At 46.7% G+C, this 15,916-nt stretch overlaps 1 protein-coding gene across 7 annotated transcripts in view; it reads right to left on the reverse strand.

Moving 5' to 3' along the window:
• Positions 1-15,916, reverse strand: part of ADPRM (ADP-ribose/CDP-alcohol diphosphatase, manganese dependent) — a 381,091-nt gene that overhangs the window by 227,133 nt on the left and 138,042 nt on the right. The window contains exon 6 of one of the 7 annotated variants that reach the window (XR_012328495.1): positions 11,982-14,317. The exons of the other annotated variants lie outside the window; for them this stretch is intronic. The gene's annotated coding sequence lies outside the window, so the exon portion shown is untranslated. Of the gene's footprint in view, positions 1-11,981; positions 14,318-15,916 lie in introns of those variants that run through there. 7 annotated transcript variants of the gene reach the window in all.

Here is a 15,916-nt window from a genome sequence, read left to right on the forward strand (position 1 = left end):
TAGATCAGCCAACAGCCGGGTGTCCCCAGAGATTTAAACAAGGCCATTCAAGATAAGCAGAACCCCTGGAAGAACCCCAGCTGATTCCAGACACTTAAAGAAGAGTCACTTCCTGTGGGCGGCCACTGGGATATTGTGGTTGTTTGCCTCCTGTATTACTGTGGCAGTTGGTTAATAACTCAAAAATTTGAGGGCTTTATGAATAGCCTAAAGGTCGGTAGATCCCAAGTTGAGAACCCTTGGTCTTCTAAGGGATGCAGTGAAGGACACGGGACCTACAGCAGAATGTATGAAGCAGTACGAGGGGATAAATCTAGGTGCTTTAAGAGCACCTAACGGGCTTGCTGTGAGGCTTGAGATGACGTCCAAACTGAGATCTGAAAAACAGGCAGGAGTTAGTCAACCGCAGTGGGAGAGGAACAGGTCCCAGGAGTGGGACTTAGCACAAAAACCGTGAGATGAGAGAAAGCGTGACCAGTTAGTCATTTTGGTGGGACCGCAAGCATTTCAGCTGAGGTGCTTCAAAAATTGAGAGAGGAGCCTCAAACATTGAAGTTTTGAGGGACGCTGATATATTAAAAGACAAAGATATGCTAAAACAGGGTACAAAAATAGTGGGGTTTTTTTTTTTTTTTTTGCGGTACACGGGCCTCTCACTGTTGTGGCCTCTCCCGTTGCGGTGCACAGGCTCCGGACGCGCAGGCTCAGCAGCCATGGCTCACGGGCCCAGCCGCTCCGCGCATGTGGGATCCTCCCGGACCGGGGTACGAACCCGTGTAGCCTGCATCGGCAGGCGGACTCTCAACCACTGCGCCACCAGGGAAGTCCGAAAGTGGTATAATTTAAGTATTCTTTGTGGAGCAAGAGAACAGTTTTAACACTGGGAGGAATACAGTGTTCCTATGTAGAGCCTTGTTTGGATGTAACATTAACGCCTAAACATGCCTCTCATGAATGTGAGAACTGGGCCTAGTGGCCTTCCTGCCCCCTGACCCCAACCTCGTCTAAAATAGAGGGTGTGGATACAAGGCTGGGTTGGCAAGAGCTGAGACTCAGCAATTCCTTGTTCAACTGAATTAAAAGGATGTGAATAATTTTCAGATGTCAGCAAGGAGAAGATGCACCCTGGCTCAGTGAGGATCCTCTGGAAAGGCCTTCTCATGGCTACAAACTGGAAAGCCCTCAACCCCAACTACAGGGCGTGATGCATGGGCCCCATCTTGGCCAGCTGGGTCACCAAGAGGTCCCCAGCCATTCTGCCAGCCCTTCAGAACAGGTCCAAGTCGCTCACTGCTCCACCGCGAGGTACAGAGGTGACGGCGGTGTCGCATCGCCACCTAGTGGTCACACCCGAGAAGTCACCTGCTCCACCCCAGGGATCCAGGCTCCCACCCAGGTGGGCCTTCACCTTGGGAAAAGTCTGCTAGTGAGTGACAGGGCTTAAAGTTTACATTTATACTATAGAGTTAATATAAAATACATGGCACATTACGCTTATCACATAGTAACTGCAGTTATTTATATCCTCGTTATTATTGCCTTGATGCTGTAGAAATACCTCAGTCTCTTTGAAATTAACTGGGCTGTGGGAACACGAAATTTCTTAAGACGGTTAAGAATCCAACTAGTGATTACCAGTGAGGAGAGGGAATGGGGGAAGGGTAGGATGGGGCAGGGGATTAAGAGGTACAAACTACTATGTATAAAATAAATAAGCTACAAGGATATATTATACAACACAGGGAATACAGCCAGTATTTTATAATAACTCTAAGTGGAGTATAACCCTTAAAATTGTGAATGACAATGTCGTACACCTGAAACTTATATAATATTGTACCTCAACTATGCCTCAACAGCAAGAAGAATCCATTCCCCCTTTAATTACTCAATAAACACATACTAGGCTTTTAACTCATGCCAGTTCTGTGCCGTGTAACTGAGACAGCGTGAAGAAGATACAAAAATGACCAAGATGTGGTCCCTACTGCAACACATTTCCAGCCCTGAGGGAGAGGTGGGCACGTAAACAGCCAGCTCCCACTTGCTAAACAGAGATGCAGCCGGAGACCTGGCTGTGACAGCCGGAAGTGGCAGCCATTCATTTAGACGCCTGTGGTTTCCCTTCACTCTCACAATAAAATAATGGTCCTTACCATGATCCTGGCCCTGGCTGCCTGTCTGTGCTGTCTCTGGGCCTCTCTCCAACACCTTGGAGAGCTCCTGGCCTTGCCAGTTAATGGGAAGCCTCATGAAGTTGCGGAGCAGGTGGAAGCCCAGAGAGGGTTGGGGGCATCACTTCTGGAGTCAAGGTTCAAGCTGGATGTCCTTGGCCAAGTTGCTTAACCTCTCTGTGTCTTAATTCCCTCATCGGTGAGAAGGAGGCTATTAATAACAGCACCTGCCTCCTGGGGCTGTTGTGAGGGTTGAATGAGTTTATATATAAGGCACTTCCTTAGTTTCTGACACGTGTTCAATCCTCCACGTTTTCATTACCAACTGTGGTCTGCAGAAGTTCTCTTGACTCTTCACGAGACCTGGGTCCAATTTTAGGCACTTTCCGTGATTAACGCTGGGTCCAACCCCATTTAAAATGTCACTCTCGTCTATGATTCAGCTTCCCCCACCCAACCATTTAGGGCACTAGGAACTGGGGGTACAAAGAGGTGCCCCTGGTCACCTCCCTTCTCTCTTCTCACCTTGAATTTTCTCCCTCATCATCCTGTGTGACCTAAATCCTAAAGGGGCTTCTCCCTGGCCTGCGGCCCGGCAGCAAGGGCAGGCGGAAGGAAGACTCCGCTCACCTTACTCACTTTTGACCCCGGGTGTGGTGTGACGGGGAGACAAGAAATATGTTTGATTCACTCTGATGTGCGTAGTCTCTGTGAGGGGAGGACCTCGGCAGAGGTGGTATCCCTAGCTACCGTGGAAAGCTGTTCGGCCTCCCTCTGTCCACCCCAACTGCATCTCAGAAGACGTCTCTGAAGGCAAACCACACAGCCCTTTAGCCCCCAGTTGGTGCCTCGTCTCATCCTCCAGGTTGCCCTCCCATCACCTGGTCTGCTGGGTCGTGAGATGCCCTCAGGCAGGGGTCATCCTGGTAACCACTCTAGCATCAGTTCTGGCAGGTGTGACCTTCACAGTGCTTGTCATATTTCACCCCTCAGGAACAGGAAAGAGGTGGCATTAATGTCTCTGGGACAAAGTAACGAAAGGGACCCGCACATCTTCTGAAAGGTACACGTGCAGCTTCCGACAGGGGGAGGGGCACCCAGCACCAGCAGGTTCCTGCTTAGGGCCTCGGCGCTTAGAGAGGCTGCTTGCCTCCCATATATATGCCTCTGAAAGTACGTTGGGGAGAAATTCATTTCTTTGTACCCCAACGAAGCAAAGTGACGTGGGGCGCAGTTTATTGAAACAAGCCTTTTTCTGTCCCAGGGTTTCGGCCGAGGCCCCCAAAGCTGAGAGCCATGCGTGCTGAGAGGACCCATAGGTGCCGGGCCATCTCTTCAGGCCTGGCAAAAGGCGTCACTGCCAAAAGCTACTTTTGTTGTCACTAGGCCACCATCCATCTGCAAGGCAAGGGAGGAAAAGTGATGAGGGCTTTGCAGAGAGGCACTGGTGTCCTGTATGGGCAAAGTAGAGAGGTGCTTCACAGCTACCTCCTCAAGCGGGACGAAGGGCAAAGGCTTTGGAAGAACTACTTGGATCGCTGGATACATGCTTCCTGAAGGCGGGGTGGGAGCCAGGCTCAGGCTTCAAGAGGCTAAGGTTAAACAAAGGGGTTGCCGTGGTAGCAAACAGCACCCCTACTGAGGGTGAGACAACAAGCCCCAGGATCAGCGGTCCAGGTGGAAGCCTGGAGGGAGAAGCCAGCCAGGAAGCTTCTAGGAAAAGACCCAGTCTGACTGTCGGATGGCGAGACGTTTTTAATTGCTTTATTGAGATACAACTGACAATAAGTATCAATATTTCAATTATATCTCAATAAAACTATTTAAAAATGTTTAACACTCTCAATACACCCTTATTGTCAATTGTGTCCCAATAAAACTATTTTTAAAATGTTAATATTTACTGTCAATACACACTTACTGTCAATTCTGTCTCACTTATTACCACACATATTTAAAGGGTACCACCAGCTATACTCACAAAACCACAATCACGGTGAGGAACACATCCATTACCCCCCAATGTTTCCTCCTGCTTCTTCGTAGTTTGTCCCTCCCACCCCACCCCGCTCCTCTATCAAAAGGCAGCCGCTGATCTGCTTTCTGTCGCTGTGAATTAGCTTGTAGTTCTGCGTATTTTATACAAGTGGAATCACACGGTATGTCTCTCTTTTCCGGTCTGCCTCTCTTTTCCGGCCTGCCTTCTTCCATTCGGCATAATTATTTTTAGATTCATCCACGTTGCTGTGTGGATCAATTGTTCAGTATTTTTTTTTATTGCTGAGTGTGTACGAATGTCCCACACTTTGTTTCTTTATTCTTCTATTGATGGATGTTTGGGTTGGAGATGGCAGGAGTTTGACTAATTATCTTCTGCTCCATTATTTTTTAGAACAACTCTGGTGTCACATGTATTGTTTTATAATCAGGATGCAAGGTAATATGGAATCTAAAAAAAAATTGGTTCTGATGAACCTAGGGCAGGACAGGAATAAAGACGCAAACGTAGAGAATGGACTTGAGGACACGGGGAGGGGGAAGGGTAACCTGGGACGAAGTGAGAGAGTGGCATGGACATATATACACTACCAGATATAAAATAGATAGCTAGTGGGAAGCAGCCGCATAGCACAGGGAGATCAGGTCGGTGCTTTGTGACCCCCTAGAGGGGTGTGACAGGGAGGGTGGGAGGGCGGGAGACACAAGAGGGAGGGGATATGGGGATATACGTATGCATAGAGCTGATTCATTTTGTTATACAGCAGAAACTAACAGAACATTGTAAAGCAATTATACTCCAATAAAGATGTTGAAAAAGAAATAAAAAATAACGAGGAAGAACTGCCTGGCAGGGGTGAAGGGATCTCAGCAGAGGGGTTGGGGGGTGCCACTGGGCGCAGAGGTGTTGAGACGGAGGACTTGCAAGCAGGCAGCCTGAGGTGGCATCACCAGCTTCAGGGGCTGCAGTCAGATGGCTTCCGGAGGAACTCACAAGAGTGTCACATGGAGAATGTCCTCTGTGCCACCGGACACCTCCAGTGACAACTGCCATACGAGACCTATTCTGTCCTTCCTCTCCTCCCAGCCCACCCAGGAGGGTCCCAAATTGCTTGTTGGAGGGTTGGGGGAGGTGAGTGGGAAGGAGCGAGGCAGGACTCCCAGCGCTCTCCCCCATCGTTGATTGCTGAACCCGGAACAGGCCAAAGTGACAGAAAGAGAGCCTGGAGTTTATTTGTCAGACTGGATTAGGTTTTCGAGGACCTGAAAGTAACCGAAGAACTTTTTTTTTTCTTTTGTTGTCTAAGAGTGACCAGAAAAGGTATTGCATTGACCCAAAATGTTATCCAGGGGCAGAGAGCAGGTGAAAATGAGCAGAGGTGAGAGAGAGTGAAGCTGTTTTCGGCTTGAGTCTCGCGCATTCAATAAACCAGTCGCCAAAGCTCTGACTGAACTGCACCAGGAGGCTGGAATTTCTGCTCAAAGGAAGATCAAAAGGTGGCATCCACATACACACTCAGACCTGTAAAAACAAATTTGCTAGAGGTCACCTCTTGATACCTTCGGGGACTCAACTTGAGGCCACAGGCAAAGCTTGTGGAAGCTCAAGACTGTTCAGACCATGGGAAACGGATGCAGACCATCCCCCACTGCTGATTTTCAAACCTAAAACAGGCCAAAGTGATGGAAGAAGAGTCTAGAGCTTATATATTAGACTGGATTCAATTTTGCACATAACAGATTCTCAGTCTATAATGGAACAAAAGATCCAGACTTTTATCATTGCTCCCCATCTGATGGGCCCCCTTAATGCACACGATAATCATAGCTACTTTCATGCTTGCAACAGCCCTAGGAAGTATCCCATTTTACAGATGGACAAACTGTTGTTCATAAATGTTCAACTCCATGCCCAAGTTCATATAGATAGAAAGCAGCAGAGATGGAATCAAACCCAAGTCTGTTTGGTTCCAAATCCCAGAATCTTCCCACCAGGTGACACTACCACACTGGGCTGTTACTGAGTGCGACGGAGAGTATGGTTAGTGTCAACATTTGAAAGGCTTTTTCTTCTGAAACGCCAGATGGGTGTCACTAAGAGGAAAGGCCAGCAAACTGTCTACCAAGACGTCTCACAAACTGGTATTACTTGCCTTGGGGAATTTCCCATGATCCTACTAGGTCTGATATCTGATACTTGGAAAGCTACACAATCTGAAGAGTGACCCATCTCACAGAGACATTTTAACCAAGAAGAGTACACTGGTGTATAAAACCCCAATATCTGTTTCTTAGTTCACAGGGAGAAATTACTGATGCTAAGACCTAAAAACTCAGATTCTACAGGATTAGCCCATTCTCTCCCCAAAGGCTGACTCCAAGAGAAGCCAAATCACAATTTGAGAGTCTCTGGGGCACCTAGAGCAGAACAAGGGGAAATTGATAATCCCACGCTTACAGGGACACGCTGAGGTAGCCTGGGGTCTCCATTTCACAAGAGTGATGGTCTTGCCAATGGAACGAGAGATCTGTAAAGCGCGTGGGCTCCACTCTCTGCCCCCGTTGCGTGAGAACTTCTGGTCACTGGCTAAGGCTCCCTCTTCCCTGGAGGGTACTGCGATGGACCCTGTGGATCCTTGCCTCCAGGACTCTCGTGTCTTTTTGCTTTCAGAGTTGACCAGTCCTGCCTCTGATGGACACATCCTTTCTTTACGGGAATGCATTCAATCTGGTGGGGCCTCTGCCCACCTGGACACTGTGCCTTCTCCTTCAGCTGACTCTGTGTATCTTTAATGTTCTCCACCGTGTTACCCTACAGCTTAACTCCCAAAGGGCAATCTTACTCCCTTCATTCCCAAATCCAGAAAAACAAAAGTCTACTGTACCCCAGGAAGGGTGGCTGAGGCAAAGGTATAGAAGAAGGTTCTTGCAGACAAGCACTATATTCTATTATTCTATACCTGACTATTAGATCTTTTAAAGGGGGAACTAGTTTTAATTAAGAGATATACAAGCGTTGGGTGCAGAGAACCCAAAAAGGAAGGGATGAGTATTAACTCCCAAATGTTTAATAAGGGCCTGGATCTATGCTTGGGGTTTCAATCAGCACAGCAATCCTAGGAAATAACTATTAGCATGCCTGTTTTATAGTTGAGAAAACTGAAACCCAGGTTAAGTAACTACTAGTTTTGGGAGAGCTGGGATCTCTACATTGGCCTGTCTGACTCTGAGAGTCCACTGGAAGCACAAGAGTCAAAGAAAAGTGCTGACGTATGTGAAGATGTTTTGTGAGCTGATAATGAGGTTACATAGGTGCCGTGTCTGAAACTGAAAGGAAAAGAAAATTAGAAACAGACCATACTTCCCAATTAGCAGACTGCTTTTTCAGCGAAAACAGGAGTTGCTTTCTAGAATGTTTTGCCAAGAGTGTCTGATATCTGGACTGGCTGCATCTCCACAGGGGCATCATTTTTTTTTTTTTTTTTTACATCTTTATTGGAGTATAATTGCTTTACAGTGGTGTGTTAGTTTCTGCTTTATAACAAAGTGAATCATTTATACGTATACATATGTCCCCATATCTCTTCCCTCTTGCATCTCCCTCCCTCCCACCCTCCCTATCCCACCCCTCTAGGTGGTCACAAACCACAGAGCTGACCTCCCTGTGCTATGCGGCTGCTTCCCACCAGCTATCTATTTTACGTTTGGTAGTGTATATATGTCCATGCCACTCTCTCACTTCGTCCCAGCTTACCCTTCCCCCTCCCCGTATCCTCAAGTCCATTCTCTAGTAGGTCTGTGTCTTTATTCCTGTCTTACCCCATCACAGGGGCATCATTTAAATCCAGCCAGATGGAGTCTTCCTGCTACACACAAGCTCAGCAGCCCTTCACTTAATTCCATCCTGAATCTCTAGGGCGAGGACGAGAAGGCTCCCAAGCTCCTTCAAACATCAAAGGAAAAAAAATGTTTCCACCAGAAGCCCAGGACTGTGGTCACGGCCGTGCCCAGAGCTCACCCACCTCTGTAGACGGCGAATCCTTTAAAGGAATAAGAAGCTGCTCAAAGGGCCAGGGACACAGCTTGCTGTGGGTCATGGCTGGGATGAAGCCCACTGGAAATCTCCAGCTGCTCCCATCACTCAGGCCCTGAAAACCACTGTCCTGGCAGCTCCTCCTTGGCAGCCTCCATCTTCCTGCACTTGGCTCCCAACTCTTATCATTTTATGCGGTGAGAAAAGAAAGACAGCAAGAAACCCAGGGCGGTTCCCACTTTAAGAGACAGAAAGACACAAAACATGGGGGAGAAGAAGCAAGAAAAGATTACGGATCGTCATCGGGGCGTACGGCGCGTTTCTGACTCCTGGCACGAGTGCACTTCTGCTGGCAAGACGTAGTAAGCACCCCCCGCCCCTCACTTAGAAGCATTCGTGTATTCGCTTCATGGTTCCAAGCTATCGAGATCTGGAAGGACAGGAAAAGGAAAGGAGGAAGCGTAAGGAGGAAAAGCAAGAAAATGGGCATTTATCAAGTTTAAAAAAACATCTGATTTCACGTAATCCTCCAAACAGTACTATTATTACCTATATTTTATGGAGAAGGAAACTGAAATACAGAGAACTTAAATATAGACCTGGTAGGATGGAACCCAAGCCTGGAGGACTGGAAAGTCCATACTCTATGCACTAAAGCACAGATTCAGGAGATCTTTCTGTGCCCATCAGAGAAAGAAAATTTACAAGTTTACTCATTTAGCACCCAAGTTTCCTAAGCTGAAATGAGTATTTTTAAAGAATGCTATACGTCAATATTTTGTCCTTTGTCCCCATTTTGCCAAGCTACACCTGGTAGGCAGAAAGATGTCCATGCCCTAATCCCTAGAAGCTGTGAATTTCTAGGTTCCATGGAAAAGAGGAACTAAGGTTACTAGTCAGTTGGCCTTGAGATGGGGAGTTAGCCTGACTTATCCAGGTGGGCCCAATGCAGTCACAAGAGGCCTCAGAAGTGACAGAGGGACGTAGAAGAGAGAGTCGGGGACAGAGAGATGACAACAGAAGGAGCGTCAGAAAGCTGCTATCTTGCTGGCTTTGAAGATGAAGAAAGAAGCCAGGAGACAGGGAACGTGAGTACCTCCAGAAGATAGAAAAGGACAAGGAAATGGATTCCTTCCTAGAGCCGCCAGAAGGAATACAGCCCAGCCCACCCCTTGATCTTAGCTCAGTGAGACCCACGTCAACTTGAACTTCCAACCTTCAGAACTACAGGTAATAAAATTATATTGTTTTTGCACCACTAAGTGCGGTAATCTGCTTCAGCAGCAACAGAAAACTAATACAGCACATGGAACCCAAGTTATCGCACAGCAAGGTGCCAGCTTTCATGGTGCAGGCCCCAGCTCCTAGAGGCCACCTCCCGGCTCGAATCCCCCCACCCCCGACCGTGTCTGCCTGAGACAGCCTGACTGATCAACTTTCTCACTCACAGTAAGATGATCTCGCCAAGGCAAACTGAAATAGTACAGTCTGTTGGCTAAAATTTCATCCTCGTTAGGAATGGTTTGGTTGCATATCCCTACTTACTGCAGCTTGTTAAAAAGGAATGTCATTTAGAAGCAGAGTGAGACTTAAGGAACAAGAAAAATCAGCAGATCTCTCTCTCCTCCCTTCCCCTCCCCCCACCGCCGCTTTTCTACACATATCTTATTTATTCTTCTCTTCTGGCAGACACTTAGTTGCTCACCCCTCTGTTTGCACAAGGCTGCAGCATGGCCACCCCTACGTGATGGTCTCTGTCCCAGTGACCTTCCAGCCTCCCAGCTTGGTGCCCCCCACACCCAAATGATGCAGTCTCCCCATCTCTGTTCCAAATGCTCGGAACACAGAGAAACTCAGAAAACAGCTCTCGTCTGCTACTGGATTGTATTCAATCCAGTAGGTATTCAATTGGAATATCAGTCTGGTATTCACCCCCGACTCTCAGTCCTGGATAGCAGGGCGGGGCTGGGAGCAAGGGCACCTGCTACAAAGGCCTGCAGCACCCGAGGCTGCAGGTTGGGCGAGATCTTTGAGAAGGCGTGGGGAGTAGGGAGGAGATGACTGGCATCCTCCGTACATCTGCTAACTCTAGGGATGGCCTTATCTTTGGAAACAGAAATGCATCATTTCTGGCGGCTGAGCTGCCCTCCTCCCTGCCCAGGCCAAGTTGAGCCCCGTTTGCATCCGTGACAACTTTTTCTGTCCCTTCCTTCTCTGATTGACATACTGTCTTTTAATATGTTAATCTATTCAACCAAGTTACATTCAAACGCTGCTGGTCTGGGAGCTGTGCTGTATCTTTCTGGTGACTCTGCATATTCCACAATTTAACTCTCAAAGGAAAAGCATGATTGTCTGGCTCTTGAAAGAAGGGGCAACTCACTGTGGGCCCTGAGTTCCGATGATTATAATCATTAATCATAATAATCTGAATAACAACAAGTTTATTTAGGGTTTCAGAGTTCAGAAAATGCAGTCCCTACAATAATGTAATGTGGTAGAGAAGATAAGCAATAACACAGATCATGAAAATGAGTCTCAGAGAGCTGGAATGATTTGGGCAAGGCTCCAGAGCATTGCGGGGTGCTCTGAGCTAAAGCAAATAATGACAAAGTAATGCCAGCTACTCCACATTTGCTATTTCTCATCCTCACACTCACTGGACCTTTCAGGTAAGGCTTTGGCCAAAGTCCCACAGTTACAGGAGCATCTGATTTGAAAGCCCGGGCTCATCACCAAGGACCCCATCTGTGTCCCTAAATTCTCAGAAGTGCCTTAGATGAGCTCTTCCTGTCCGTCCTTCAAAGCTCAGATCAGACACCACCTCCTGCACGAAACCTGCCAAGGGGGTCCTCCTCGCTAGGGGCCAAGGCCCAGCCTGGACCACCAAGACAGCTGGCTTCCTGAGGAACTGGCATTTATGTTGAGACCTGGAGGACGCATGGAGTAGAGATTGAGGGCATCCCAGGCAACTGCATGGCAGGGGCAGGGACCCAAGAGAGGATGGCATGTCCAGGAACTGGAAGTTTCCTGGGGTGACTGGAGCACAGAAAGCAAAGGGATGAGAGGCCAGAAGAAGCCTAGAAAATCCGTCAGGGCCTTTGGGCTGGCTTAGGAATCTGGGGCTGTATCCTAGTGTCACAGGGAGTCTGGGGTGGGGTTAACATGATAATGCCAGGATGTGAGCAAAAACCATTTGGCTTCAAGGAATGGAAATCAGCTCAAGGTAGCTCAAGTGAAATGGGGGAATTTCTTATAAATTCCCAGAAATTTAATGAAATCTCAGAGCATAAATAGTTCTCAGGAAGCGCCTGGAGTCAGAATCTGGAAAGCTCTTCCGGAATCCAAGAGTTAGTCTCTGTCTGTCATGTATGCCTCTCTGTGCGTCTGCTTTGTTATTTTCTCTTTCTCTGTTTCTCCAAAGGCAGGGGAGACAATGGCCCTCAGGTTATAAGTTATAGTTCCAGTCATACAGAGAGGCGCAACGGTGTTTATGAGTCACAATTCAAAATGCCTGGAGAAAGAATTCAATTGAGTCAGCCTGGTATTCAATTATTTACCCCTAATTCACTGACCTATGGGTGAGCTCCAGGAAGCTCAAGGTGTCATAATACAAATGTGCCTTCCAGGAGATGGGGCGGGTCTCGGAGAAGCGGGGACGCTGGATCGTAGGCTCAGCAGACCTCAAATGGCATCTACTATAGACATAATCAGATCTGAAGTTTACACAGATGACCATATCTGTCCCGTGGAGAAAGGATGGCAGGGGCACTCCAGTGGGATTAGAGACACCAGAAAGGTACCCCATCCAAGTAAGAGAAGGTGAGAACTTTGGTCACAGTGGTGGCTGTGGTGCTGGGGAAATGCTTGAGAGATATTGGGGAGTTTCAACTAACAAACTGTAGAACAAACTAGCAAACAAGAGGTATTGGGGAAGTCCAACTAACAAGACAGTGATTTGTTGGACACAAGGTCTAAGGGAGCAGAATGTCAGGTGATCGTCAGGTTTATGGTTTTACAAACTGGGTGGACAGTAATGTCATTGATAAAACATGGCAGACATTGGGAGAGAAGGGGGTTGGGTGGGCACAGTTCAGAGAATGGTGAGTTCTGTTTGGGACAGGTGGAGCTTTGGTTGGCCTGTGTTGTATGCAAGTGGAGGCGGCCAGTGGGCTGTCGGACATATAGGTCTGGAAGACAGGGCTGTTCTTAAGACACTGGCAGAGGGTGGTAATTAAAACCATGGAAGTGAAAGAAATGGCCTGGAAATAGTGGGGCTTAATAACTGCAATGGTTGTACCCTTTCGTGCTTGCTGACTCGCAGCTGTGAGCACCACGCCAAAGCATACCAGCCCAGGCTTTCACAGAGAAAGAAACTGAGGTTTAAGGAGAAAAGGTTTGGATAAAAGTCCATAAGCCAGTGGCAGGAGAGCTGCCATTAGACCTCAAGTCTCTTTATTCCCAAACCTGACGTTCGATTCTATGTTATCACCACTAACTTTTCCCTAGAATTGTGATGAGACACAAACACTTGTCACGAATGAGTAGGGAAATCCTGGATTTGTTCAGCAATTGTTCTGGCACAACAACGGCCATATGGTTAGAAAGAGATGCCGTCCTCCATGGAAAAGCTGTACGATTTTATCATTAAATTATGTATTCTAATGAAGGCTGTTTCAAGGCTCTCCCAGCAGACAAACTCTGAACTGTTCCCAGGTGAACCCCACTGTGAGGGATCTGTTTCAAGACAAGGAGGATCCATCTCCATGACTTTTCCACACGCATAATATTCTAGGTACAAGACACGATAATTAATCACGTGTTCTTACAAACTGGGTGACAGTTACAGCGGAGGTTGCTAAGCAATCCTGAGAATGCTCCCCTTATGAGATGTAGTTTCCATATTTTGTGACAATGGTCGGAAAAAGCAGCACATAATGACTCCATGTGGATGAGGTCCCTGCTAGTTGTTTTAATTATTAAGCCAATTATATGGGTGAAGTAATAGGTGGTAATTTCACCTCTTCACTGCCACGTAATTCCTGCTCCTTAGAAGCCATTTGAGGGGTTTGTTCTAGAATACACCCAGCTACAACCGGGTCCCACCTCCTGGGTTCCTAACCTCGTTTCCCTGAAGCTCTAAGGCAGAAATGGGTTGGAGGGTAGTCAGGAAAAGAAGCCATGTGTCCTGGTAAACTGTCGTGATTTGGATGCATGAGACAGCAGCGAGCAGAAGTGGCCCAGGTGGGGCCCAGCTCTGCACGTAAAGCTCGGTGTGCCAAGCACCGTCTTCACACCATGTGGCTACCTCGTTCTCAATTCCAGAAATTTGAGGGGAGGATGGAAAGGGTGAATAATCTGCTTGGTTTGGGGGGATTTTTCTGGACACCCCTCCCCACACTTAAGAGATGGGAATATGGTAAGTCCCCTACATATGAACAAGTTCTGTTCCGAGAGCATGTTCATAAGGCCAATTTGTTCATAAGTCCAACAAAGTTAGCCTAGGTACCCAACTAACACAGTCGGCTATACTGTACTATAATAGGTTTATAATACTTTTCACACAAATAATACATAAAAAAATAAGGAAGACATTTTTAATCTTACAGTACAGTACCTTGAAAAGGACGGTAGTCCAGGACAACAGCTGGCACACAGGGGCTGGCATCGAGTGAACAGGCAAGAAGAGTTACTGACTGGAGGAGGGAGAGGAGGACGTTGGTGGAACGCACGTTTGCATCTTTGAAAGTTCACAACTTGAAGGTTCATATGTAGGGGACTTACCGTATGGGTTCAAGGCTTCTGTAATTAATATTCCTTCCCCTATTGCCTTTCTTGAGCTTTACATGGTCTTACAGAGCCACTCAATTCCCCTTAGAATGATCATGGGATCTATTTAACTCTGATATTTCTCTGACTTACCAGTAGCAGCTAGACCTTGTGGGGAGGGCAGAACCTGACGGAGGAAGGAAAGATGGGAGATCATGGGGAGGATGGTGACCCAGGGAAAACACATCTCAGGATTTTTCTCGGAAGCCACGTGGTCAGGAGTGTGGTCAACTTCAAAGGTGATTCAGGGAGCCATGTGGAAACCAGCCTTCAAGCCTAGATCCTGCAGCAGAGATCGGGAGGTGAAGCTTAATTCCAAACCCAATGCAGTGGAGGTGCTGAGCCACTGATGATATGGTTAGTACCTCAATCAAAGTTGGTTTCTTAAAAAATGGGACAAGAGAGACATCTGCATTTGTGACCTTTGTGAATATAAACATACATATAGGTATTTAGCAACTGTGGCTCATTCTACACTTTTTACTGTTTTGTAAACTGTGGGTTTTTTTTTTTTTTTTCCATTTAACAATATATCATGAGAAAGAAAAACGAAGCTGGAGGAATCAGGCTCTGGGACTTCAGACTATACTACAAAGCTACAGTAATCAAGACAATATGGTACTAGCACAAAAACAAAAATATAGATCAATGGAACAGGATAGAAAGCCCAGAGATAAACCCACACACATATGGTCACCTTATTTTTGATAAAGGAGGCAAGAATATACAATGGAGAAAAGACAGCCTCTTCAATAAGTGGTGCTGGGAAAACTGGACAGCTACATGTAAAAAAATGAAATTAGAACACACCCTAACACCATACACACAAAAAAACTCAAAATGGATTAAAGACCTAAATGTAAAGCCAGACACTATAAAACTCTTAGAGGAAAACAAAGGCAGAACACTCTATGACATAAATCACAGCAAGATCCTTTTTGACCCACCTCCTAGAGAAATGGAAATAAAAACAAAAATAAACAAATGGGACCTAATGAAACTTAAAAGCCTTTGCACAGCAAAGGAAACCATAAGCAAGATGAAAAGACAACCCTCAGAATGGGAGAAAATATTTGCAAATGAAGTAACCGACAAAGGATTAATCTCCAAAATTTACAAGCAGCTCATGCAGCTCAATATCAAAAAAACAAACAACCCCATCCAAAAATGGGCAGAAGACCTAAATAGACATTTCTCCAAAGAAGACATACAGATGGCCAAGAAGCACATGAAAAGTTGCTCAACATCACTAATTATTAGAGAAATGCAAATCAAAACTACAATGAGGTATCACCTCACACCAGTTAGAATGGGCATCATCAGAAAATCTACAAACAGCAAATGCTGGAGAGGGTGTGGAGAAAAGGGAACCCTCCTACACTGTTGGTGGGAATGTAAATTGATAACAGCCACTATGGAGAACAGTATGGAGGTTCCTTAAAACACTAAAAATAGAACTACCATATGACCCAGCAATCCCACTACTGGGCATATACCCTGAGAAAACCATAATTCAAAAAGAGTCATGTAGCACAATGTTCACTGAAGCTCTATTTACAATAGCCAGGACATGGAAGCAACCTAAGTGTCCATCGACAGATGAATGGATAAAGAAGATGTGGCAAAAAAAAAAAAAAAAAAAAACAACAAAAAAAACCTGAGGTAAGGGCTTCCCTGGTGGCGCAGTGGTTGAGAGTCCACCTGCCGATGCAGGGGACACGGGTTCGTGCCCCGGTCCAGGAAGATCCCACATGCCACAGAGCGGCTGGGCCCATGAGCCATGGCCACTGAGCCTGCGCGTCTGGAGCCTGTGCTCCGCAATGGGAGAGGCCACAACAGTGAGAGGCCCGCGTACAGCAAAAAAAAAAAAAAAAAAAAAAAA

This window comes from Tursiops truncatus, chromosome 20 (genome assembly GCF_011762595.2).
Source record: "Tursiops truncatus isolate mTurTru1 chromosome 20, mTurTru1.mat.Y, whole genome shotgun sequence".
NCBI lineage: Eukaryota > Metazoa > Chordata > Mammalia > Artiodactyla > Delphinidae > Tursiops > Tursiops truncatus.